The sequence below is a fragment of the Taudactylus pleione genome, unplaced genomic scaffold (genome assembly GCF_031769625.1).
Source record: "Taudactylus pleione unplaced genomic scaffold, aTauple2 ptg000181l, whole genome shotgun sequence".
NCBI classification, from domain to species: domain Eukaryota; kingdom Metazoa; phylum Chordata; class Amphibia; order Anura; family Myobatrachidae; genus Taudactylus; species Taudactylus pleione.
Genome location: NW_028284583.1, coordinates 1,726,139 through 1,753,403, shown reverse-complemented (window position 1 = coordinate 1,753,403; position 27,265 = coordinate 1,726,139). Strand labels below are relative to the sequence as shown.

Below are 27,265 nucleotides of genomic sequence, written 5' to 3'. Positions count from 1 at the left end.
GTTCATCGCAAACCTGTCTGTTGTGATATTCAGCAAATAATTGTGACAACAATAGCAGTAATTGACGTGTGTGTGGCCGACCAAGGGTTAAACATCGATCGGTTGGGCATGCCGGATCGTCCAGCATGTCCGTCCAATGCGATATCTGCAAGTTAAATGTCGGCCGCATCGGGCAGTGTATGTCTAGCCGCAACAGACAGACATTTCCCCTGTTCCTTCCCATGGAAGGAACGGGGAAATGTCTCCTTCCTCGGGGGCGGAGCACAGATATCGGGGCCAATACACAGTGAGATATCTGACAGTGTATACCAGCGATATCTGCAGGCTGACAGATAAAATGTCTGTCGTTCTGACAGGCATTTTATCTGGCAATGTATGCCCAGCATTAGAGTACACTTTTTTATATTATTATTTTTGTTTATTTCAGGGCCGTAACTAGTGCGGGGCAGGGGGCGCTGTTTGGGCCTGTCAATTTTCATGTTTATTATCATTCTCACTTGTAGCTTCCTCTTTTATCCCCAGCATCTCCTGGCCTCCCCTATCTCTTCCCTGGCCCTTCCCCATGAGGCCATGGCCCATTTTCAGGTGCACTCATGTCCCTATTTCAAAAATGGGGGGAGGGGGACGAGAATGCTCTCTCTGGCACAGGTCATCAAAAAGTCTAGTTACGGCTCTGGTTTATTTATATAGAGCCACCATTGTATGCAGTTCTGTACAGAGAATATTTGGCATATATTGGAGCACCTTTGGAGCTTGCAGTCTAAATTACCATGGTCGTATCATTTTTCTAACTAATATTTCTATTACAAATACAAATGTTTGATATAAGTATTTTTTGTGACTAACATATATTGGCACCCTTAATTTTACTTACACTCATCATAATATAAAGGCCTACAGCAATAGTTTCTTGATCAGACAAAACTGAATTTATTGCTAGAGTTCCATGCAGAACAGAATGCCATGACAATGAATATTGGTTTCCTCTATAATACAGAGCTTAGTTTGAGTATGTAATCACTCATGCATTTTTCTTTATATCTAGCTGTTTCTAATTTCCTGGTTTTTATTTATTTCTGATCTCTGTCTTGGAATGATATCCTGTGATAAGTATCATTACGTAGGACAACAAAATATTTTGTGTTACCATGGCACACATTGAATAGCATTGTTGCAGGAGAACAAATCATATGGACACAACATCACAAAAATAAATTTGCATACCTGCAATCTCCTACAGAGTGCAGACAGTGTGCATTTTGTGGGCCGAAGTATAATTCACGAGAATGTAACCCACCAATTCACAATGTATTGTAATATGATGCGCACTATTCGTTGCTTCCCGGATCAGACTGGCCCACAGCTTTACAGGGTAAATCGCAGGTGGGCTGCACTGTCTGGGGGCCTACCCCCTCCTCTTGGGGTCAGGTTCCAGACAGGATAACCATCATGTGCTTAATTATTATACTTTTGTTTTTTTCAAACAATTTTATTGACAGATTGACATAAATACATCAAAATGTTAAATACAATGTCAGGTACAAAATTTGACTTCTGATAAGTATTTTGTAAAAGTTGATAAGCAATTTGTAACAGTTATACAGTAACCAGGCCGGTGACAGGGGGGGGACTACGGGTACACTCGTACCGGCCCCGAGGTCCAGAGGGGCCCCGAGGACTGGACGGGAACAACACAAGGCTGCCTTGTTACTGCTGGGCTGCGTATGCCGGGACCCATAGTCACCGCCCAGCCTCAGGCCCGTTTCCCTTGTAGCCTGGCCCGGGCAGCGCAGGGCTATTCCAGGTGGCTCAGCTGCAGCCCGGGCCGGGCCTGATCTTTAAGTGCGCAACGCGGCGGCGTGACATCATAGGTCATGTCGCCGCACGTCTTCCATGCTGGGCCATCAGGTAAGGTAGCTGCTTCCATCAGGGTAAGCTGCGCTGTAGAGGGGATGGTTGCTACTGGGGATAGGTGATTATAGAGGATTAGGGGCTGCGTGCTGAGGACGGAAGAAGCTGATGGGGGCTGGGGCAGAGGAAGCTGATGGGGGCTGGGGCAGAGGAGGTGATGGGCGCTGGGGCAGAGGAAGCTGATGGGGGCTGGAGCAGAGGAAGCTGATGGGGGCTGAGGCAGAGGAAGCTGATGGGGGCTGAGGCAGAGGAAGCTGATGGGGCTGGGGCAGAGGAAGCTGATGGGGGCTGGGGCAGAGGAAGCTGATGGGGGCTGGGGCAGAGGAAGCTGATGGGGGCTGAGACAGAGGAAGCTGATGGGGGCTGAGGCAGAGGAAGCTGATGGGGGCTGGGGCAGAGGAAGGTGATGGGGGCTGGGGCAGAGGAAGATGCTGGGAGGTGGGGCAGAGGAATCTGCTGGGGGCTGGGGCAGAAGAAGATGATAGGGGCTGGGGCAGAGGAAGGTGATGAGGCTGGGGCAGATGAAGCTGATGGGGGCTGAGGCAGAGGAAGCTGATGGGGGCTGAGGCAGAGGAAGCTGATGGGGGCTGAGGCAGAGGAAGCTGATGGGGGCTGAGGCAGAGGAAGCTGATGGGGGCTGGGGCAGAAGAAGATGCTGGGGGGTGGGGCAGAGGAAGCTGCTGGGGGCTGGGGCAGAAGAAGATGATAGGGGCTGGGGCAGAGGAAGGTGATAGGGGCTGGGGCAGAGGAAGGTGATAAGGGCTGGAGACAGAGGAAGGTGACGGGCTGGGGCAGAAGGTGACACTGGCTGGGGGCAGAAGAAGGTGATGTGGGCTGGGGATGGAGGAAGATGAAGGGGCAGAGGAAGATAATGGGGCTGGGGGAGTTAACAATATCATGCTTCACATATCACACATGCAGGGGTGGTATGTGCGGGATCGGGGGTGGTGGTGAGAAGGTGGGGCCCCCAGAGACATCATATCAGTGAACCGGGCCCCGAGATTTCTGTTGCCTGCCCTGACAGTAACACCAAAATTATTATACTTTTTTTATACTACACTAGCGTTCCCGCTAGGCTATTTTAGCAGGGCGCGGCGCCCTGCCCTCCTTCTGGAGGGCAAAAAGTACCATGCCCTCTAGGAGGAGGGCAAAAAGCGCCCTGCCCTCACAGCCTGCGGGTGCCATCCTCACCCGTGGGACGCAGTGTCCCGCGGGTAGAGAAACGTGCGGTGACCCGGTCACCGCCGGAGAATAGACGCTGGGCGCATGCGCCCGGCATCTATTCTCCCTTTCTGCAGGGCTTGGGGGCTGCCCGGCGTGTCCGTAAGTGACGGGCACTCCCCCAAGTATGACGAAAAGGGGACGCGTCTTATAGACACGCCCCCTTTTCATGACCATGCCCCCTTTTCGGACGTTGCCCTCTCTAGCTCCGGCGCCCTGCCTGCCGCCGGAGCTAGAGTGAACACTATATATGGCACTAATACTATTTACACCATACTTGCCTACTTTTGAAAAGCATTTCAGGGAGATTGTGAAAGCAGCACCTATGAGCGCGCATTAAAGTGGGCATGTACTGCTACATCTGAGACCATGTCATAAAATTTACATCCAAATGTAAACGAGCCCAATAGCAGTTAAGGGGCCTATACATTACCCGACTTTGTGAACAATCTGACCAAAACCAGGAGGTTTTGGTCGCATTGTTCACAAAGTCGGGTAATGGATAGCCGGCAAGGACCAGCGATGCGCGTGCCCAGCGTGCACGCGCATCGCTGGTCCTTGCCGTCCCCGACTATCTAGTGAACATGCCCATCAACCTGACGATGTTCGTAAGGTTCGGCATGTTCAGTGATAAGAGGTCGGGCTCCTTCACTGAATGACGTTCAGTGAACGCCGTTCAGTGCGGGCACAGCACCTCGGCGACCTGAAGGTCTGAACGCTAGTCGTTCAGTCTTTCAGGTTGCCTAGTGTATATGCCCCTATCTATTTATTGATGAAAACACGCTGATACTTTTCAGAAAATGCATGTAACCATAGGGATCATTGTGCCTTATAGCCGATGCAGGGAAATTATTCTAATGATCCCATTTGAATGTATATATTTGTTTTTTTATATAACAGCTTCATAATTGGGATAAGGTGCAATCAGGGAGTTTACTAGACTCTTCAGGGAGACAGGGAGATTGCTGTTATTTCAGGGAGAGTCCCTGACAATGAGGGAGAGTTGGCAAGTATGATTTACAGTATTTATAGTACATTGCTGTTATCTATATGGTATATTATCATGCACGCAGGCTTCAGTATTGACTATATATATTTATAAATGGGCCCTAGACCATGCACTCTATAATGGTTAGCCAGCAGGTTCGTATCTACCCATTGGCCAGGATGGCACTCGCCAGGGGCGCCGGCCAAAGGGGATGGCGCCATCCGGCAGTGCCACCAGCAGCCAATGGGTGGACTACCCCAAGGGCTTGAACTAGCCCCGCTAGTCCCCCGGGCCCCAAGTGTAGGGCAGACCGCAGTGAGAGCGGTCTACCCTACACAGGTACAAACAGACAGCTGCCAGTGGCAGCTGTCTTTTTTGTTATAACAGCCAGCCAATGAGAGTCAGACAGACTCTCATTGGCTGCTGCGTCGTCCATAGAGGCAGCCTGCTGGAGCTCACTCATGAGCTCCGTCTTCCAGCTCCGCTCCGCAACGGGTGATGGGAGAGATGTCCTGACGTCTCTCCCATCCCATAGTGCAGAGCGAGAGTGGGCCCGGAGGAGTGGATAGCGGCGGTCGTCGGCAAGAGCGGGGATCAGGTAAGTTGCTTTTTTTTCAATTTTTTTATGTGTTTTTTTTTCTGGCACAGCACAGGGGGGGAGTGTATGGGGGGGGGAAGTTGCTACTAGGGGGCACTGTATAGGGAGTGGCCGCTACTGCGGGCACATTATGGGGGGGATGGACACTACTGGGGGCACTGTATTGTGGGGGCTGCTACTGGGGGTACATTATGGGGGGATGGCCGCTACTGGGGGCACTGTATTGTGGGGGCCGCTACTGGGGGCACTGTATTGTGGGGGCTGCTACTGGGGGCACGTTATGGGGAGGTGTCCGCTATTGGGATTACTGTATAGGAGGACTACTACTGGGGGCACTGTATAGGGGGGACTACTACTGGGGGCACTGCATAGAGGGGACTACTACTGGGGGCACTGCATAGGGGGGGCTACTACTGGGGGTACTTCCTGAAATTATGGGGGAGGGGGGCGCCAGTCCATTACCTTGCCAGGGGCACTCGGATTCCTAGATACACCCCTGTTAGCCAGCTCTCTGTGGTGGCTGGCCACACTGGTCTGGTGGCTGACCACACCCCTTAAGCATGGGCCCTACCACTGCATTTCCCTGGTGGGTCCTTCATGCCCCAGTCTTACACTGATTGCTCCCAACAGTGCTGATTTTACATCTGGTGAGAAGTTTAGCCAAAAAGTGGGTGGATGAGTGCTGGGTTTGGGCAGATTGCGGCGGGGCTTATTTTGTCACAATTCAGTCTATGGGGCATATTTATCGAGCTAATTCAGACATGTGTAAACCGCTGTAACTGCATGTTTAAGGACCGAATTAAGTATCACTAGTATTTAACAAGATAGAAAGCAGGAGATACTGGAGATATCTTCTACTTTCCAAACACCAGCACTCATAGGAGCCGTCTCCATATTTTTCCATGGAGGTGGCGCTAAGGGGCTGTGTAACAAGCTCTAAAAATCTTATCTTTTCTGCACACTATTGCTTTAGCTAACGCCATAGTTTTAGCCCGCTTACCTTAATGGAGCAGCCCTGTCGGAGAGGGGTTCCTCTCTGTTGGACTGGAGCTGATGCCATACTTGCCTACTTTTGTAGTTTCAGTGAGATTATTGTTGCGTCGTTTAGGGGCCATGTCATGCTCCACTCAAAGGGCGTGTCTAGTTCCACCTATGGGCGTACAGATGTGTCCACATACATTTATCCTCCATGCGCTACAAATCGCATTACACATAACGAGCATTTTGTCGTGCTACTTTTTCCCTTAAAATACCACAGCCGGTGACACTGTAACGTAGCATTTCGCATGTAGATACACCCGCTGTTGCACACAGAAGATAGGCATTGCTTTGTGCATAAGCGCTACCGAGTCACACTGCAGCATGGCGAACCTAGAAGGGCTGTTTAACGCACATGGAGTGTAGATGGATACTGCATATGGAAATGAGTGTATATGGGTGAGGGATGTATATCATACTTGCTGACATCCTGGCTGCCACTTCCGGGAGGGAGCAGCCAGGTCGGCTTAGAAGGGGGCGGGGCCAGCGAAGAGGGGCGTGGCCCGGGCACATTACAATGCATTTAGGGGCGGAGCTGGGGGCATGGTCACACGATCATGTCATTTTGGCCCCACCCCCGATACACAATGCCACGATTTCCAGCATGGTGAAGCAGGGGGCGGGGTCATGATGATGCGATTCAGCGCAAACGCGTCATCAGCCCCCTCGCTACAGGAATTTGTGGCTGGATTGCGGGGGGGACTTGATGGTCCGGGTGGCTTGCCTACTATTCTGGGGGGCCCGGGAGCGGCACCCGATTTTCGGGAGGCTCCCGGCCAAATCAGTAGGCATGTATGATGTATATGGCTTTGTAATGTGTGTACTATATATAGAGATGTAGAGTTTATATGGGATAAGTATATATATGGCTGTATACTGTATATGGAGATGTAGAGTTTATATGGGTAACTGATGTATATGGCTGTATACTGTATATGGATAGGAAGAGTGTATATGACTGTACAATGTACATGCATGAGCACTGTATATGGATGAGTCATTTATTATATTGTCAGTGTACACTGTACAGTTCATGTCTTATGTTTCTGTTTGCACAGTATAAACAACACCACCCATTATATTTCTATAGAAAAGTGCAAGCTCCTCTGCCACCTCCTATCACTCATTAACGCCTCTTGTCCTAGGTGTAGATACTATATGTAGTCCAGACTCTGCCCCAGCCACCCCCTTTACCTTCATTTCTGTAGCCTCCTGTCTGTCCTCCACCCATCTCTATGACCTGGGACTCTCTATGCATCCCGGTGGTACTCTATGGTCAGCGAGGCTACATATCATGGATAATACAGCTGTGTATGGCTGATAAGACGGGAGATGCACTAATCGTGCGTACACACTGGGTGATAAAGTGGACGACTGAACGATAACGATATCGTTATCGTTCAGTCGTCCACTTTATCGTCCATTTTTAACCCCAAAAAGATGAACGATGATGACGACGCGCGTTCCAGCGGGTCGTTCGTCATCATCGTTCATCGGGCTGACATGCAGCACAACCTGACGATCTCGTCAGGTTGCTGCATGTCAGGGAATGGGGGAGAGAGCCTGGCGCTGAACGATATCGTTAATGATATCGTTCAGCGGCTGTGCTCAATGTCATGAACGACATTGAGCACAGCCTGCCGGGGACAACACTACACGATATCGCTCAGGGAGCATATCGTGTAGTGTGTACCCACCATTAGCCTTAGAGAGTGATAAAGTGGAGAGTAATAAAGTACCAACCAATCAGCTCCTAACCGTCAGTTGTGTTTGAAAAATGACAGGAGCTGACTGGTTGGTACTTTATCACTCTCCACTTCATCACTTACCAAGGATTAGAACATCTCAAGACCGGACACTGAGCAGGCGCAGGAGGTGGGGCAGTGGGAAATCTGGGATTTTAAGTAACTTTCCGGGGCAGGATCGTGAGTCTCCCACAGGATAAGGGAGGGTAGGCAAGTATGGCTGATGCCCATAACAACTGTGCCTGCATTGTGTCCAAACCCGGTACAAAAGTGATCACATTGGGATTGATGATTGCTAAGGATTTAGGCACCTACACACCGGTCCAGTGCACTCTGGGCCTGATTCAGAGCCGGACGCTATTTGCGCTCGCTCGTTCAGAAAAAGGGGCCGGCTATTTAAATTGAGCGCTCGCTCTTTGCGGTCTGTTGACGCCTCTATGTCTGAGCGAGCGAACGAAACATGCGCTCGCTATTTTGTAAAGACGCCCCCTGGCCGCTCGCATCCTACATCATCTCTGCTATTTATTTGATTAATCGAGTACATCGAAAGGCGTCTGAACTGCTCGCAGTGCTTGTGGTTGGTTTTTCCTACCGCAATCATGTGAACAGTTCAGGCTAAGAAACAACCAAGTGACGTGGTCGATGACGCTGCTTTGTTAATTATGCACACCCTTAAAACGCCCGTTTTGACCGTTTGGCACGCCTGCGTTCGGATCACCACTCCCCGTTTTCAAGCACCTTCCCCTGTTACCACCCACAAACGCCTCATCCTGTCACTCAAATTAGCAGGCACTCGCTATTTTGCGAGCGCTCGATTTTTGACCGCAATGACTGGTTGGCGCATGCGCATTACGACCCATACGCATGCGCAGTTGTGCGAACATCGCTCGGAGCGAACAAGCGGCCGCTTACGAGCGGCTCTGAATCAGGCCCTCTATGAATAAGGAGCCTATTAAATATCAGGGGTCTATTAGCGATAATTAAGCATCCAACTTGTTGCAAGTTGCTGTGGTGGATACTTATATTAAGTTTGCACATGCGCACGGCCGCAGAGAATACAGTGAGGAGGAGGTGGAGACATACAATCTGAACACTCTTTGCAGCCTGGGGCTTCATCAAATCTGAAGATGGTGCTGGTTCCCGCAGGCAAGTTTTTGAAGTAGACAGAGGCTAATAATGAATGGGGCCATTAAAAATAAACATGCGGAAACTAGCATTTCTGCATGTGTAAGGGGTACATAAGGGATCATAAATAGGCCTCTAAGGCACTAACTCTTAGGGGTATATCTACTAAGGAGCAGGTTTTTATAAGTGGAATGTTACCCATAGCAACCAATCAGATTCTACTTAACATTTATCCAGCACCTTCTAGAAGATAATAGCTAGACTCTGATTGGTTGTTATGAACATCATCTCCACTTATATAAATCTGCTCCTTAGTAAATATACTCCTTAGTAAATTAACATTATGCATTCTCACACCTTTTGGTCAAACCCATAGAGTGGCAGCCTTTGCTGTGGATTGTCTTTTAATATAACATTGAAACCCCAAAATAACAAGTATTTTTGTAAACTAATAAAACTGATATCCAGGTTTGTCTCACATATAAAAATCAGTGAGATAGCGTGTAGCTTGTGCAAAGGACAGTGGACCTCATTCAGAGTCGGTCATAAGCGGCCGCTCGGTCGTACGCCTAACGATCGAGAATCAGAAAAAAAAACAATCGCACTGCCGGGCGATTGCAACAAAAGTGACGCCCATACATGAACAAAGCACCTCCTCTAGCTAGCGAGTGATAGCAGTTAGCGATCGAGTCAATCGTTATCATTCGCTGTATGTTTATTTTCTTCTTATGGTTGCGGCTGCTTGTGTTGGGTGCAAATTACACCAAAAATTAACAAAAAAACGCATAGAATAAGCCATCCCCATGAAATTTATTTATTCTTATTATTCGCTAATGCTAACGCAACTGAATCATTTACAAGCCAATTATCAGTGTTATTAGCTCCAACAATCGATTATTAGCTGCTTGCATTGTGTGGCACAAAATAGAAACATCAAACATAACATCAGTCACATTTGATAGTATCGATTGTATTCTGGTGCTTGAGAGGGCACATACCCAACCTCAAGCTGTAAGATCAGCCAGGCCTCTAACCTGCTTGCAGAGTGACGTTTTACTACTTCCGGCCTTCTATGTCGGTTGTAGCAGTACATTTATGTACGCCCCTGAAACGCCCTGAAAACGGTGAGGAACGCCTGCGTTTTTAGACCACCACCCCCGTCAACACCCACAAACGGCCTTTCATGTCAATCAACTCTCGGAAGCCACTTCCTGCTGGTAAGCCGTACGATCTACAGCATTTTGGATCGCAAGGTCTCGTACGCACATGCGCACAACTAACTGTACGCATGCGTGGTTTGGAAACATCGGATGCGTACGACCGAGCGGCCGCTTACTACCGACTCTGAATGAGGTCCAGTATCTTAAGCATACAGAATCAGAGTTCTCCCCCTACATTTATATCGGTTTGAAAAGTGCATGTTGAATTATGGAAATTATTCTGCAATTAGGAACAAATAGACTCAGTCAGTATTAATTACTATTAATTGGTTGTATATATGAAAACGAACACGTTCTGTAACTATTAAGGCAGCAATTCGTTACCTTCCACACTGCTCTGCTAATATAACCCACTAGTTTCTTACTTGCTAAGCATGTGACTAGGCAATAGCGGGTGCTAAGGGCTGCTCACTCTTCGAAGGCTTACTGCTTGTGTCTCGGAGATACTGTCAGGTCACTTTGAATAAAGTTTTTTTAGTCTATTGAGGTTATGGTGAATTAGTTAATTCAGTATCTTCTCAGTTGTATTTGCATGTTGTCTATCAAATGTCAACATAAATATTACGTTATTCCATAAGTATATTGGGCCTGATTCATTAGCAATAGCAACTGTGGTTATGCACGCAGTCGGCCGATTGTTGCGTTCTGCGCATGCGTATGCATCGCAGTGCTCGAAGGTCTCACTGCGATCGCAGTGTCTACTTAGACCCGTAGCTGAGTGATTCACAGGAAGTGACCGATTGGCGATGGTGATGTAGGGTGATCGTTGAAACGCATGTGTGCCAGTGTTTTTGAATGCCGTTACAGGGGCGTGCATACATTAGCCACTGCGATGCCGTACGCATCATTGACTTTCACTGCGTGCGATGCGGTTAGCAATGTCTGAGCAAGGTCAGTCCTTGTGCAAGTGTGCGTGAGGCTGCGAGGGCACTCAATGTTACCGCTGGTTTCGAAGACTTGCTAAGTATTACGGATGTGTGTAAGGTAAAGCGGGCGTCCTTATGTTTGGCTGCGACGGCATTGCGATTGCAATCATTAGCATATTTTCGCAGTGAGAATTTGTGCTTAAACACAGTTGCGATCCGTAATGAATCATTGCCATTGTTTCCATTAATAACTCCTACTGGACATTCTCATATATCAGAGATCACTTTGACTGTGGGGCCTATTCATCAAACGATAAATGGCCCAGTAACCATGCGGAAATGCTAGTTTCGCATATTTAAGTTACCGGGCCATTCATCATGAGGACCCCTTTGGTATTCAGCAAAGTTTGCTGCCGAGAACAAGCGTCATCTTCAGACGGCGCTTGTTCTCTGATCCCCGCTCTTTCCTATGGGAAGGAGTTCCGGGGATGCGGCCTCCTCACCAGCTCCCCGGTGGCTTTGCGCATGCGTGGCCCAAAGTAGCTGCGAAACTAACCATAGGGACAACTGCTTTTCTGAGCAATTGTCCCCTCACCGGAGCAATGATGAATTGCTCCCGTGTCACTTTTCTCCTGCTGCGAGTTGGATACTTAAGTATCCCTCGCAGCGAGTTCAAAACGTCATCATCGGAGGCCATACAGCCTTCGATGATTAATAGGCCCTATATGATTTATCATTTATTTCTAGCGAGCACATTAAATTTGCCTCATTTTCTTCTTTCATCAGTACTGCAGCCCAGGAATTATAGCTAATGGGATGAGCAGATAAAAGCTTTTACTTGCAATGCATTGCATATTACCTGCATGGTATTAGACTAAGCAATGCTATTTCACACAGCAATCATTTAGGAGATAAAGATGCGATTTGTGCATTGTTGATGAGTCTGCTGACTTGGCAGGAAGTTTACTTGTTATTAATACCACTTTAATGGAATCTTATTGATCAAGCAAGTGTATTATTTCAGCATTTGGCCTTAGCATAATTTCTATTAATAGTTTACAAGGTGCTTGAAATCATCCACATGGGAAAAAAAGTTGCACATCCCTCTTATCTGCCTATTGTTATAGTGGGCATATTTACCTACTCTCCTGAAATGGTCGGGAGCCTCCCGAAATCGAATGTCGCTCCGGACCACCTGGAAGACTAGGCAATGCTCCCAGAACCGGCTGCCGCTGGCACGCACCCCTGCCGTGGTCGCCCATTAACTGAACAAAGGTGGGCAGTCCAGGAAGGGCGATGACGCGATTACCTATGAATCGCGTAAGATATACATTGGTTTATTGCTTCTGACGCTTAACAACCTTGTCTAGCTTACTTAACTTAAACTAATAAATAACGACACAGACCACAAGAGCTTGGCTAAAAGGTCACAGCTTTTATTTATAATTAATTAACCTAACCAGGGTGGCAAAGAGACACTGCAGACTCAGTTCTAGATTTTACATTGCTCAAATATACTGGCGGAATGACTGAAACGTCCCCCCTGTAGATGCACTAACGCTGCGAGGGTCCCACTTCCCTCCTGGGCCAACCCCAGATGCTTTCATACAAAACGCCCGGGTCCACCTGCACAAAGCGGACAAATTCGCCAGGTTCATCGAGGGTAAGTGCCCCACAACGTATCTTGCGCCACATAAAGCCACTGAGCTGCAGCGTACTCCCGCCAAAGCCAGACTCCAAAGGAAACTGGCCCACTACCCAAAACGACCTAGGCCGGAACAAGAATTTCATAATAAGCGAACTGATCCAAGTAATCAAGATGCAATCCATCAGGATTGAAAATACAGAGTTAAATCACCAACTAAAAGCCATGACTCACAACCAAGCCACCCAGTGACACTGAATGACAGGCTTCTGACACATTCACCTTCTTCCTCGCCCTGTCTAACGCACCATGCTTACACACCACTCTCCAAGTCAAACTGTGCACCATACAAATCACAACAATCCTTCCGTTCGGCCTATATCCCAACAACAAACTTCTCACCATGAACGATCACTCCACACCTTTCCGCTGCAGCACAACGTTGCTCCTGACAGACAACACCCCCTAGTCAGGCACAATCCTATTTAGCCATCGAGGATACAAGAAAATAAGCACAAACTCTACACCAAACCTCTTACATCAAACCAAACTGTCAACTGCTGCAATCCCAGTGAGCAACAATGTTCCGTACCATGAGCATCACACCAAACCCGAACCATCCCGACACAACATTAAGAAGATTCATAGCAACTAACTAGCAGGGATGCATAAGAGGGGAAACAAGTAACCCGAGTGAAGGGGATAAACTAAAAAAACCTACCCGTGAATCAAATTGGACCAGAACAAGGCTCCTGGGAGGAAAAATTAAAAAATCCCCAATTGTTGAACGCTAGTCGTTCAACGATTGGTTGGTAAACAATGTTTCAGGTTGGTGCCAAGTGCGCAACTAGCTCTAGCTGCAACGGTTATATGTCTCATAGGCAGCCGTTTGAACATTCAAACTCTGCAGGAAATGCCCCCGCAATCGCTGCGCCAATAGCTGTCCCAATTTGAAGGAAATGAGTACTAGAAGCTGAAGCATAGAGATGAACCCAACCAAACCTAGACCAAAACAGCAGAAAAATTTAATGTGGTACGCAGGGTAAGCTTGACCTGTAAACTGCCCTTGTGTTCTCACTGAAATGCGGTAGGCAGGGTAAGATTGGCATGTAAATCACCCTTGTGTTCAACTTGCGGAACGCCACATCTATAATGCACTGCAAGGCGTATTGGGCAAATAAAACCTCTGAATGGAGAGAAAAGTAAACTATCCACCCCACCTGTTTGGTCTCTATAGCCCACCGAAAACTTGGAAAGCACCACTGATCTCCTTAAAACAATATCTTATACAAAAGACCTGACAATGAAGATGCCTTATTGGAAGCAACCAACTAAAGGCAGCTGAAAAGTTCAAATGTAAAAGCGAGGCCTCACACCCGTCAGAAGCTACCTGACCCCGAACACAAGCAACGTATAAAAGCTGCACATAAACGGGCCGAAAGGAGACGACGTGAGGGGGGAAATAAATGACTGGATTTGTATAAACACCTTTAAGCTTACATAGAATGGGATCCCCGCTGGCGCCGCCGCCGCAGAGGCTTTGGACCCACCCTGCACGAATGGTACCAAGCAAAGAAGTAAAGCGAGTATTGAAAAAACTTACCCTCCGAAGGTGGATGAGCACCATAAGCTCGCCAAAATTGCCAGACAGGCGATAACGTACGGGGTATCCTTGGAACTAGGGGTCGCAGCGCAAAATTGTATGTTCAAAATCTAAAATTCGGAAACTGACCGCACAAAACTGAACGATGAAGAAAACTCAAAAAGAACGAGCTTCGGTTGTTGATGGCATGAGCCAAACCCAATTCTGTCGCACTAGAAATTAATTCCAAAACCCAGTAGCGCTGACCATATATATATGGCCACGAAAATTGGGAAAGGCTACAACAGCACCAATTACTTGTAAGACCTGCATCGGAATAACCCGCGCAGAAAAATTCCCCTCCAACTGTAAGCCAAAAATTCTGGCTAGCCAGCCGCATTGGTAAAACTATTGTAGCACAAATTGCCACTGAAGGCCAAATTATTTCACCGTTAAATTGAAACAGAAATCTGGCCCCAACAGCTAAGTGCTCACTCCAACTGTGTAAACCTATAAACAACCCGCAATTTAAGCAAACAACTTACAAACCCAGTCACTTTTTTTTTTTTTATAAAGATTTCTACTGAAACTCAAACCCTAAATGTCTAGTGTGATATGCGGTCCACTTCCCACTACACTACAAAACCTACCAAACAACCATAACCTGCTAACATGACTATCTCGAACTCCAGCAGACAACAGGACACAAAACCTACAATCATGTCATGTGCAACTGTAATCCCCATAACCGGAAAAAGGAGACTGTGCAGAAAAGAGGAGGTCTGAACAGACGTCACTCCTTCCAGCACACATGATGAGAAATCAGTCCAGATGATGCGCTAAACCGACATGTTCAGTGCCGGCACGAAACACCAATGAAAAAGAAAATGGATTTCTTGAAATAGGAGCCGGAACCCGCACCGTCCGAAGGCAAACATTTGCTAATTCACCTGAAGAACACTGAAATCCCATGCGTTGCCCGGCCTCCGAGTTCAAGACAAGAAACGAAAAGCTGACCCAGAATAAACGTAACCAGAAAGTCACCATAACCAAAACTGCGAACTAAAACCAAAAATCGTCAAAATGCAGCAACTGCTCTAAAGGACCTATGGGGATAACGGAACATCATAATGTATAGGATACCACCATGTATAGGATGAATGCTGCACTAACCGAAACTCACCCCCAACCTGCGTGGGGACCACCCCACCGGAGAGATACAGAGATCCTGCAAGGGGGGGACGAAGAAAAGCACCTCATCCACCCCAGCAACACCCCTGCCCCAAACCTTGACCTGCAAACCTCATTAATAAATCTCGACAAAATGCAAACTACAGGGTGTCCTGTCAAGTGGAGGCTATACCAAAGTCCTACGAAAACGAATGAAAAACCCTACAACCACAACCAAAAATACTACCTACCAAGGTAGCTATAACCACAGAGGAAAAGCAGCTAAACAAAAATGTCGACGGAGCCTAACTAGCTCCCTTTAGGCTAACGCTGCAGTCGGGAGCTAAAATCCCCCTATTCACATCGGCTATCCTTGGACAGGAGCTCACCTGCACAGCTGCGGCATCAGGGCAACCGACAGCCCGGCCCCCGAGGGCATCGGGAATCATAACTGGTGAAACATGCCCCCCGCCGCCTCCGCAACCAGGCTTACCCACACCACGAAGAGGTAATGTGAGGCGCCCCGTGACCAAGGGGGGTCGATGCTGCTTCGACAACTATAAACAAAACTAAACATCTTTTGCTCCCAAAAGGCATAACCCCCCTACCGTTCTGGTTCCGCCCACATTAGGCATCAAAATCACCCCATGCCGAATTTCTGGACTAGACAACATGTAATCACAACACAGATGTATCAATGTAACTACCCATGCACTGAAATCCGCTCGCCAAATAGCCCACGGCTGAGCATGCCATATAACCAAATTTTTATATTCACACAAATTGCGACACTCGTCTATGTAACCTGATTCCACCCGATGACATCCTATAATGGTGAAGAAAAATCAGCAAATTGACTTCTGCGGATCCTTATTCGCTGGAGCGCAAAGCGCACAGTAAAAGCTGAATTCACACAATGTACAGAATACTAGTTTCATAAACCCTATACCTGCGCCATAAGCCTCCCTGAAATTATCACCTAAACCCCTGCCTAACCGCTGCGCAACCCTTCTGTCAATCTTACGCGGGTGCGCCAGGTAAACGGAAATGAGAAACAAAAAATTTAAGTCATAGCAAAAATTGTGACACAATCATACTCACCAGCACCAGGTGGTCCCAGAACCTCCTCTACAATGCGTCTGCGAGGCGCCATCTTCAATGTTTTCACGCACGGAGCTGCCAGCTCGACCACCATGGCCGTCGCAACCCGCACAGGATCACTAGCCACCGCACTGGAACAGTAGCCACACGAACTACTGCATCATCTTGAGGGGCCTGCGGAGACAGGCCGACCTGTAACTAAAGGAGAAAGGTGAGCAGGAGAAGGGGGTGCAGGCACAGGGGAGGGGGAGAGACAGAGGTGTAGACAGGGAGGTTACATGGGACCAATAGGGTTGGAAGGATGATGGATAAAGAGGAAGATGGGGTACAGGAAGCAGAGCCAAGAAGAGGGGCAGGGCGCAATCAAAGAAAATTATTATTAGGAGGCATGGGTGAAGGAGCAAGGAAAGATAGCCAGAGGAAGGATGGGCAGCAAGTTATAAGAAAAAATGGGGGGGGGGGAGGGAAAGGAACACAATGAACCTGAGCCCGTGAGAGGGGTAATGAGGGGGCTGTGAAAAGATGAAAGGAGGTGTGGGGGAGAGAGGGCGGAAGGCTACAGAAAGTCGCAGAGGATAAGAAAAGAACAAAAAAAGGGGGGAGGGGTCGGGCTGAGAGCAGCAGTGGAAACAAATCTGCCAGCACAGCTCATAAAAAAGGCACAAGGCTGTATGTTGGGGCTGAGATCCCACTACAAAGGTGGGACTCAAAATGGCCGTCATGGGAAATGGCCGCCGGGCCTGCCGAACAAGCAGGAAAGGTGGCTAGCTGCTGTGGGGAAGGAAGGTCCCCCAAAGCACAGGGGACCCGAGCGCATGGGGGGATAGGCGGGTGGAAGGAATTGAAAGGCATCGGGCTCGCGGCGGGGGAGGACAAAAAACCGGCGGGAGGCGCAGGAGCTGTCACCCCGCCGGGGGAGGGGATGAAGGGGGGCTTGGGAGAAGGGCAAAGTAGCGTCAGCGGGCGCCGCAGAAGCACCCACCGGCGCAGAGGAAAGATTGAGCTGCCGGGGACTGAGCACCGAAGGGAGTGCTCACCCCCGCCGGAGGGGGAGGTGAAGGGGGGGCTGGAGGGCAGGCAAATGAGCGCCAGCGGGAGCCGCGGAAGCTCCCGCAGGCGCGTGGAGGCGCATTGTGCTGCCAGGGATTGAGCAGGGGACCTGCAGCCATGGGGGAGCCCAATCAAGTGGAGGAGGAGGGGGGTGCGCAATGTAGGTGGGAGGAATTAGCCCGGGTGCAGAGGGGGGTGGGGGTGTAAGAACGACATGGACGGGCTATATATGGAAAGGAGGCAGATGGGGGGGGCAGGACGGCCTGTACAGGGTATATAAGTAAAAGGATGGCACCAGTGGTAAGGTATACAATTGGTGGGGAAATGAAAGGCATGAAACTGGGAATAATAAGGTAGAAGGAATATACAGGAAAAGGGGAAAGCTACTCAGCCTGATACTGTTTCAAAGATCCGGAAAAAAGAGGCTGTCTAACATGCAAACAAGCCACTATATACTGATCATCTGACCAGTCCCTCAAGTAATATCATTGGCTCACCCAACCAGCTGACCAGGCAGCCTTTTAATCTGTCCAGCAACAAAGCTGTAATCAACAGCCATACAGCAAAAAACGCAGTATATCTTAGTTCTCACGCTTATCCAGCCTTCGCCTTCTATAATCGTAGTCCCGCCCCCCGCTTTACAGTGCCTGTAATATTGGCTCTGTACAGCGGGGGGCTACGATAACGCGATTGAGCCGTCATGGCCTCTGCACCGCCCAACTGCTGTGAGGAGAGAGCCGACCTGACTGCCCCCTCCCGGAGGGGGCAGTCTAAAAGTTGGTAAGTATGCATTGTGTGTGATTGTAAAGGTGCCTACACACTTAGCGATATTGTACACGATTCGCCCGATTCCGACGCATCGTGACGACAAATCGTGTAAAATATGCCCTAATCGTGAGTGTATAATCATGATGCCGATTCGTGTACCCGCTGGTCGTACATCACATCTTCAGATCTGCCGTGCTGTAGGGCAGATTTGCAGATCTCAGTCACGATGCACTGGAATAGTTGGGAGGCACGATAGATCGTTTGTCAGATTGGACAGTTTTTAACACCAAATCGTGCCCACGACTGCTGGGGAGAGTTCAAGGGGAAATCAGACACGATGTCTGATCGTGAGCACATCGCCAAGTGTGTAGGCCCCTTAAGAAATAGTACTATAGAGCCCGGGAGGAGTGAGACGGAAGGGTCATGTCCACACCAGGGAGCCTGCTGCGGGTCCCACTGCTCGGCCACTGCACAACAGATGTAGGTGTAATCATAAAGTCAGACATTATAGTGTACCGCAAGATTAGGGAGGATGTGAATGGACAAAAGAGGAGGAGGTTTGGCCTTAAGTAAATGATTCACTTTAATTTTAATTACTGTAAATCTGGAGGCTTAAAAACCAGTAGAAAAACTGAAATAACATTGCCTCAACTAAAACGCACATTCAGATAAATTCACTGGATCAATTAGCCAAATAGCATAATTTACTAGACTAATTTTAGCTACAGATACCATTATAGTAAGAAAACCACAGGCCATCACATTTATAGCGAATTTGCCATCATGTGGTAATTGTACAGTGTTACCACTCTTACAGTAAACAATCCATATCTTATACTGGCAATTGATGACCCATCACCCTCGGCTTGTTTCTTGCCATTTTCTTTGTATGGCAAATATTTTATACAAATGTATTGACATCAAACATATTAGTGCATACTAATTAGGTCACTTTTTTTTCTCCAATTGAAACTTAGGGCCTGATTTATTAAGGATCGCTATTGCGATCACAGCTCCATAATCGCACGCAGGACTGCTGCGTAAATATGCTGATTGCTATCGCAATGCTAGTATAGAGATGCCTACTGCCTCCCACTACCGCTATCTCACATACGTAATACCTTGCAAACCTCCATAAACATCGGTAACATCGAGTACCATCGGCCCCTCACGCAGAATTACAGCAGCCCTGACCTTACTAAGAAATTGCTATCCTCATTGCACGCAGTGAGCACTCAAGCTGCATATGCAATCACACTGGCTAATTTATGCACGCCCACGCAACGGCGTTCAAACGGACAGACAGACCTGTGTTTCTCCGGCCATACCCCTTCACCACCCCCAAACGCTCACTGTCTGTCAATCACTCTGCGATGGCTCTGCGTGGTCTCCGTGATTGCAGTGGTGCCTTTGCGCATTGCGATGCATACGCATGCGCAGTATGCAACAGGCGGCACTGTTGCAGTTGCTGTCACAGTGCGCCGGACACCGGCTACCACTTACCGGGTCCGGCAGCACTGGAATCTGTGGCGGGCAGCTGGCGGGGAGTCCCCGGCGCCTGCTGTCATGACGTTCGCTCCAGGTCCCCTGCATGCCGGCTGCGAGTGCCGCGGGTCTCCTAGGAGCGTGCACGCCGCCCTGCAAAGAAATTTAAAGGGACAGGCGCGCCAAACGTGAAGTCACGTTTGACGTGAGATTTGAACCTCCCCTATAAGAGGAAGTCTCTGGCACCAGACAGGTGCCAGAGTATAGGCTCCATACCATACTCCAGCGTCCCTAGTACTTACCTGTTATCCTGATCTTGACCTTGGCTTGTTTGTGACTCCGAACTTGTCTGACTCCTTGTACTGCTCCTGATATCTGGTTCTAACCTCGGCTGCTCCCTGTGACCCGTCTGCTTCATGGTACATTTGGTCTGTTTGGTTCTGACCCGGTCTGACGACTACGTTTATTCTTCTGCACCTCGTCCAGTGTCCACCTGTATAGGGGAACCTAACCTGAGGGCCGCGACCTGTGTGTCGGATGCAGCCAAGACCATACCTTCTTGCGAGGGTCCCTGGTGAATACCGCCGGCACATTAAGCTCTGCGTCTCAGGCATATGTCTAGCCAATTCCCTAATACGGGCCACATCCATAATCCGTCCGAGAGTGACAGTTGCGATCCTTAATAAATCATGTCCTTAGTTTTTCTAAGCTATCTTTATAAATAAAAAGTAAGCTCTCTCATGAGGGTTGGTACTTGGGTCCTATACCTATGTGCCCCGACCCACTCTATTGCTTTTTGCTTAGTCTGATGCTTGTCTATGTCTATGACATTATAGCCAAGCAACACACTCCCAGCTCATCGCTAACTTGGGGAAGCAGCAGTGTTAGCAGTCGGAACACAGTGTGGAGGCACTGATATGACAATTGATACATTGAATGAGTGACATTATGTCACTTGTTCAGTGTTGTAGATGCCCCTTACACTCTGGTGCCCCAGGAAGCCATCTGGGTTCACCCAGTAGTATTGCCGTCTCTGTCTTTTAGGAGCTGATCCTACTGATCCTTTATTTTCATGTCTACATTTATTTAGTCTTCTTTTCCCCACTGCCCAGTGCTGCGGAACACTGTACAATTTGACAATTAGAATAATATTCTAACTATACTTGCTTACTTTCCAGAACTACATCCAAGGAGCAAGCACACGTAGTGGGGGTTCATTACATCCCTGCATTATCATCAGGCCAGGCCCAACACTGTGCAGCAACTCCTAGAAGAACACAGTGAGACCTCTTATGAGCATGTGCTGGTCCATTTAAGCTCTGCTAAGAGCCCAGCAGTGCAATGTTCCACCCCTGTGTCATAGTCGATCATCAAAAATTGATTAAGTACTATTGTGGAGTTATAAGTCCTAGCAAGGTCTGCCAGCCATTGTCATCTTAGGTAGCAATTATTATCATGAGGATGTCTGCTGTATATTTACCCTGGCTGCATTAAAATCTGTTTTGAATTGCAGATATCATACACCTGGAGCTAAAAATACATTTGGGAGGGGCGAATTAAAGACATTGCGCACTGAAGGCGTGTAAAAGGGGCGTTGGTGAATGCTATGCCCATTCAAGCGTTATTTTGAGGACGTGGCCATGCATCCTGACCCATTAGCCAAACCCAGCGCTCCCCGAAGACTGCACTCAGCTTCTCTCTGCATTATTTGGATGCCGAGCACCTAACCTTTACCTCCAGTGGAACACTGCAGCTTGCAGGTGGGGCGACAGAACAGTACCTGAAAAACGGGACCGTCTCTCCAAAATTGGGACGGTTGGCAGTTATGTCTTAAGACTGTAATTCTGAGTTTGTACATTCTGGCCTACTCTGAGTCAAACCCAAAGTGTTCTTGAATGAAATAACAGGCCTTCATTATAAATATAAGCTGAGACATTGTTTCTACATACCTCATTGGCCTGCTATGGACTTAAGACAAGAGGGCGTGGCCACGACACTTTGATGGTTAAATAAAGCTTAGTGGTTCCGTAGCGCAGTAGTCAGTAGTTCATCTTCTCTTTCCACTAAAAACACCCTTGAATTGCTGCATCTGTTTCTGGCATCCTCTGCATCTGTCATTTGAGATGTACCTCCCAAGTTCCTGTGAGTTGGGATAAAAGTTCTATCAGGATGGTGGGACAGTCCCTTTAAATCCAAACAGTTGTTGTTTCTACCACATATGAGGATGTGCAAAAAAATTATCTTTCAAGCTTTTCTTAATTTATAATACATAACTTCCAACGTTTATGATACTGGAAATGGGAAAGTGGAGTGGATTCAATGTACAAAATGAAATCATTGAAGTAAAAATAGGCATATCTCCAAATAGCATTGTGCTCTGTACATACATCATTATAGTGAATTAACAGTACTGAATAACGTAGTTTAGGCTATTCACGCTTTAGTTAAAAGATGATTGATTGGAGGTAATTTACAGCAATTTAAAAACTATTGGATTAATAAAAAATATTACAGGCATTTCAAACAGGAAAAACAATTGAATATAAAAAAATTTAACTCACTGTGGCCAGCGTATGTGATTTGCTGTAATACATTGACAAGTTTAGTATATCTATCATTAATAGAAGTAGAATAGATAATGCCAGTGACTTATTCCAAAGGGCATGAAGTTCTTGGATGTAATCAGATGTTGTTGACTTAATCTGGCACATAGTAAATATATATCAGTTCATTGACATGGAAGTCTGTGAATTGAGAGGTTAAAGGAAAATATTTAACAGTGTCTCTTTCAGCTCCACACTAAATAAGCAATCACCCTGTCCTACCTAGGGGCGTATATATTAATCTTTGACCATTGTAGTGATAAAAAAGTTTTTTTGAAAATCACGTGTTAATTAAATATCGGTGAGGCATTTGATCGTTACTCAGCTGCCTTGAATAACTGGCTCGTAGTGGTAAGCGTTTACTTGCCGAGCCATTATCTATAGTGCGCCTGCATGTTCCAGCATGTTTGCTCCTGCATGTGCTCAGAATGGAAAGCTCCACTGATATAAGAAAAGAAAATTATATTGTAGATATTTAAAAGTTGAAGCATGCACTAAAAACGGTTTAATCTAAAAATAAAACTTTTAATTGAATGCTTTTGCTCTATCATTGCCATTCTAAGATACTATTAAAAGGGCAGGTATTGTGCTGTACTACTATTAAACTAGTTAAGTAGGCTTCTCCATGCAAACTCATTGATGGCTGGGTTTTCCTTATTGACGGCTGTAACCAGTTTGATAGGGCAAAGCGATAACAAACACGGCTCTTTCTGGTGAAAACTCTCATTTTCACCAGTAGAATCTTCTTATAATAAACAGACACTCAAGTGAGAGAACTGTCTTTTGATGAAGCTGCTAGAAAGCTTGCCACTGCACCCTCCGTCTTCATATATTATCCATATTATGTCTTCATCACCGATACCCCCTTCTTATCTACAGACTAAGGGGCATATGTATCAAAGCTTGATGTGAGATAAAATTGTGAGATATATTTCACCAACCAATCAGCTTCTAACTTACATTTTGCAGGCTGTTTTTAAGAAATGATAGTTTGGAGCCGATTGGTTGGCGATATATATTTCACAATTTTATCACATCAAGCTTTGATACATATGCCCCTAAAAGCGGAGTGGGCAGTTTACACTAAACAGCCGAAGACAGCCACCAACCTCAGAGTGGGAGAGAGGTGTTCCCCATTGAATGCCATACAGCAAGTCACATTTTCACTGATGTGGTAAGGGGGGGGGGGCTTTCTATGGAGATATTTATATGTAGTGGTCCATTAAAAAGAAGATTAAGATTAAAGATAATAAAACATCCTGTATTTATTTCTCACATAATCAACTACAAGGTTCCTGTATGTTTAATTTTACCTTATCTTAAATAGGTTGCAGTTAAAAAACACACATACAGTGCATCCGGAAAGTATTCACAGCGATTCACTTTTTCCACATTTTGTTATGTTACAGCCTTATTCCAAAGTGGAATAAATTCATTTTTGTCCTCAAATTTCTACACACAATACCCCATAATGACAACGTGTAAAATGTTTTTTTTTTTAGATTTTTGCAAATATAATAAAAATAAATAAATAAGATATCTCATGTACATAAGTATTCACAGCCTTTGCCATGAAGCTCAAAATTGAGCTCAGGTGCATCCTGTTTCCACTGATCATCCTTGAGATGTACCTACAGCTTAATTGGAGTCCACCTGTGGTAAAATCAGTTGATTGGACATGATTTTGAAAGGCATACACCTGTCTGTATAAGGTCCCACACTTGACAGTGCATGTCAGAGCACAAACCAAGCATGAAGTCCAAGGAATTGTCTGTAGACCTCCGAGACAGGATTGTCTCAAGGCACAAATCTGGGGAAGGGTACAGAAAAATATCTGCTGCTTTGAAGGTCCCAATGAGCACAGTGGCCTCCATCATCCGTAAATGGAAGAAGTTCGGAATTACCAGGACTCTTCCTAGAGTTGGCCGGCCGTCTAAACTGAGCGATCGGGGGAGAAGGGCCCTAGTCAGGGAGGTGACCAAGAACCCGATGGTCACTCTGTCAGAGCTACAGCATTCCTCTGTGGAAAGAGGAGAACCATCCAGAAGGACAACTATCTCTGCAGCAATCCACCAATCAGGCCTGTATGGTAGGGTGGCCAGACGGAAACCACTCCTTAGTAAAAAGCACATGGCAGCCCGCCTGGAGTTTGCCAAAATGCACCTGAAGGACTCCCAGACCATGAGACACAAAATTCTCTGGTCTGATGAGACATAGATTGAACTCCTTGGCGTGAATGCCAGGCGTTATGTTTGGAGGAAACCAGGCACCGATCATCACAGGTATTGCAGTATGTTGCTGGCTGGGAGCTAGCTTGTTTGTAGTTTTTAAGTGACCCATGGACTCCTACCAGAGCCGTAACTAGACTTTTTGGTGCCCTGTGCCAGAGAGAGCATTGGCGCCCTTCCTCCCCCTTATTTTTCAAATAGTGACATAAGATGCGCACCCGAAAAAGGGCCATGGCCTCATGGGGAAGGGCCAGGGAAGAGCTAGGGGATGCCAGGAAATGCTGGAGATAAAATAAGAGGAAGCTACAAGTGAGGATGATAATTAACAGAAAACTGACAGGCCCAATCAGCGCCCCCTGACCAGTGGTGCCCTGTGCCATGGTACTGGTCGCACTACCCTAGTTACGGCCCTGACTCCTACTACAAGAGGAGCCTGTTTATATACAGTAGATGAGTGCCACATGCTCCCAAACACAAGCTATGATTACTGTACACATCATCCAAACTAAATGCATTCTACAGGTGGGACTATACTGCAGTTACCATGTATTCCCTGGCTGAAGGGATGATAGATCTGCTAAGAGAAGAGTTATATAAGCTCTATTTGATCCAATGTTATTTGGTTATAACATGGATCTAATTTACATTGCATATATTACATCTTGATTTCCCTTGGTTAAAAAAAATGTAATACACTATTCTTGGAGCACCATATAGCATGTACTGTAGTGATTTTAAATATGAGTAATAGCATATGGTTTGGGATACAGCAGTGTAATACAATTCAGCAGTGTAATACAGGACCCATAGCTCACTACTTAGCCCGGAGGTCATTGCCTGAATGAGGATGATTTCCTTTATGTACTACATGTGCAGACCATGGCAGACCCACAAAGGGTGCCTGGGGTACGGCTGCTACAGGGGCCCTGAGACAAGCTGGGTCAACCCCATCAGAAGAAGCCCTCACTCTGTTCTTCTGGTCGGTGCATGCTGAACAGTGCATACTGAGAAGTGACTTCTACTCTGATAACAGTGAGCCTAAGCGGTAATTCCAGGCGTTTCCAGCGCTTTAAATAAAAGAAAAAGTAATTCTAAACTTGTTCCGTATTAGAGGCTGATTCAGATCCTCAGGCAAATGCCATCGCATCTGCAATGTCTCACGGACCGCAATTGCGAAAACATGCTAATGACTTACCCTCCGTCCAGTGCTTAAAGACGCCCACTGAAAGCGTCTTACATCCGATGCTCACACACAAAACCAGAAACATTGGAAACGCAGATCAGACGGTCATCAGCCTTCTGAGTGAGTCTAAGCTATCGCAGACACAACAGGTCTCCAGACATGCAAAGGGCTCTCCTGCGGCGAACATGGACACAGTGGCTAATTTATGCACGCCCAGAATGCAGTGTTTTTCTAACCACCCCCCATTTACCTCCCCCAAACGCTGACTACCTGTCATACACTTTGCGAGTGAATCCATGCAGATCTGAATCAGGCACTAGATTTCCAGAATATCACTGTCTTTCTAAAATAGCTAAAACATGTTTCATTCCTCCCCCTAATCCACCCATATCACCGCACTGTTCACTGCACAGAAATGCCAGTCTCCACTTACTTTTTGTTAGGGAGGTTTACATGATATAACACTGGTAAATGTAACTTAACAGGGCTGCTTGCAATTTTTATGCTATTTCATTAGCCACACAAGTTAGCTTTCCATAGGATTTAAATCACTTAATGTTAATTCTTGTTTGCAGTCCCTGAGCAGGGGAAAAGTTGGGTAAAGTCCCTAATTTTAGGTAAAAATGTAAAGACTTCCCCACTAATGAATAATTAGGCATTTAGAAGTTTTAATTAGTTTAATGTAGCCAATAATGACATGTCATTTTGGGGCGATATTCTGCAGAATATTGGGTTAAAAGATGTGGGGCAGGTATATGGGGGTGCTGTATTGGTAGGACAGATATATTTGAGCTTGCAGGTGAAAGTTACAGGTGTTTAATACATTTTTAAAAGAGGCAAAAATTACCCCCCAAAAAAATAAATTTACAGGCATTTTCATGCACCCCAGAGCAGTCATTTGCTGAAGAACACTTGCTTTCTACATTTTTTTCAGTTATTTAAAAATGTAAAACATCAGCCATTTGACACCTTTTAAGAGCCTCAAGTACTTTACTTTTGGCCACTAATTGACCTCTATACTGTTATCCAGTGCTATTTCTGAGCAGGAACAAGCAGGAGCTCAGATCCTGAATCTCTCATTAGATATGACTTAATGTCCTGGGCCAAAATGTATCTTCCATGTTATTTTAAAGTCACTTTTGAGTGCTTTCCTTTCTAAATACTATATATATATATATATTTGTATATATATATATATATATGGGGTATGGTTCGGCACTCAATATTCTTCAAAAAAAGATATGTAACCTGGGTGCTCGCACAAAGAAGGGTATAAGTGTCCAGGGTGTGCTGTCATGTAACAAGACAGGCCACAGCGCGTCACTCCAGGATTTAGAAGAAGAAACTGTTTAATCAACGTTTCAAGGCTCTACCGGCCCCGTCGTCAGGAATACATATAATCCTCCGGCACTCCGGTAACCAAGGGCAAATAGCCAAACTTGCTCCGGTGCCCTCCATGTGGGGACGATGTCCCTAATCAATATAGTCCATAATGAAAGGCAGCACTCAAAGTCTAATAAATCCAAATACCCTCACCAGCGGGATTGATTCATATCAGTCAACGTTTTGGGGTCTTTCATCCCTTCCTCAGGACAACATAATGTTTTTCTATATCTACAGTTCCAGTAGCTCCTGAATGTATTGTTCCAGAAAAATAGCCCGTCTGTTATCCAATATTACTTTGCACTGTCTTACAGGTATAGGCTGATTTCCCCATTTTTCTCCACACTTAACACAG

At 46.8% G+C, this 27,265-nt stretch overlaps 1 protein-coding gene across 1 annotated transcript in view; it reads left to right on the top strand.

Annotated features, from left to right (window-relative positions):
- The window catches only part of EEPD1 (endonuclease/exonuclease/phosphatase family domain containing 1), a 164,503-nt gene that overhangs the window by 108,994 nt on the left and 28,244 nt on the right, over window positions 1-27,265 (top strand). The gene's annotated exons all lie outside the window — the stretch shown is intronic.